Consider the following 1,403-nt stretch of genomic DNA (forward strand, 5'->3'; position numbering starts at 1 on the left):
AGAAATTAGCTGCTTTCTATTGGCTGTACTTGATAATTTATGGGAATAACGAACGTCAGAAATCAAGGATTTGGGAGATGAGAATATTACAAGCTTTACCCTTATGGATGTGAATAGCCTGATTTTAATCAAAGCCCAGCAAATATCATATGTTGCCATCTGGAAATTGGAGCTGAAGAAAACTCATGATTTTAATATATTTTCCATACAGTCTTGCTCAGAGGTAAAAAGGAAAGGATGGAAGGTGGAGTTGGAAGCTTCTGTGTTTCTCTTGAAGGCTTACGCTGCTATATTACTTTTCCACATAGTTACCATCCTGTACGCAGACAGCAAATGATTTTTCTCAAACTTCTCCGTGGATCAGATTGCTACCTTAGAGAGGACATCATGTACCTTTACCCCAAGAGAGGTCCCAGTCAGCTGGAAATAACAAACAGCTCAGTTCAGCCTCGTGTACTGATAATGTATTTCCTTTCATCTCTCTATTTGAAAAATTCATATTTATTGCTCCAAACCCTTAGTACTTCAGTACTAGTGGTCCTCTGGAGTTTGAAAAACAATCCGCAATTACTTTGATGCATGCTGTGTAGTCTTCATTGATCCCATTTAAGCTTTTAATCTCATGAATTCACAAACTTAATTCATAAAACAAACCAAACAAACCGCAGCAAAATATGCCCTTTAATGACAAAAGAGGCGATGACCATCACTGTCTTCAGGGATTTCTTATAATGCAGGTTCTTCTTGCTCAAGGGCTGATGTTAGATTTCATTAAGATATGGAGGAAAAGGATTTAGTCATAATATTTGTTAATCTGTGCTCCCCTAGGGAAAAACCTACTTCAAAGTTGATAGAAAGGTTCACACAGACATTGCAGGGCATGGAATTTAGTAGAGTAATCCAGGCCTTAAGATCTAGACCCCAAACACCCTAAAAATCAAGGAGAAAACTCCCTCAGCCTCAGCAAGGCTGGGTTTGGGCCTCCAGTCTCCCCATCTGGTGCAGAGCAGCAGGCTGAAATCCTCCCTCGCCACAAACCTGAACCTCACCAAATGCTGTTTTGGGGAGAAAATCAGCTCACACAAATTTAGCTGTACTGGTGACATCCCACCCCAAGGACTGTTATTAGCTAAATTCTCCTTTCTCTCCCAAATCCTGATTACGTTGACGTATATGACTTAATAACTTTTGAACACCGTTAGAAACAAAGCTGTTGGCAAGCAGCACTTATCGCAGAGGAGCAGAACCCAGCGTTAAGCAAAGACGCTTAAGCAGGTCCCTTCCCCACGGCGTGACGGGGAGGAAAGGCAGAGATTCATTAATATGAAACGACCTGGCTTCCATTCAGCACCGTGTGTGCACTGAGTGATTAGATACCTTAAATATACCCTGTCTCTTATACA

This window comes from Athene cunicularia (genome assembly GCF_003259725.1).
Source record: "Athene cunicularia isolate RWA chromosome 13 unlocalized genomic scaffold, athCun1 chr13_part1, whole genome shotgun sequence".
NCBI classification, from domain to species: Eukaryota; Metazoa; Chordata; class Aves; order Strigiformes; family Strigidae; genus Athene; species Athene cunicularia.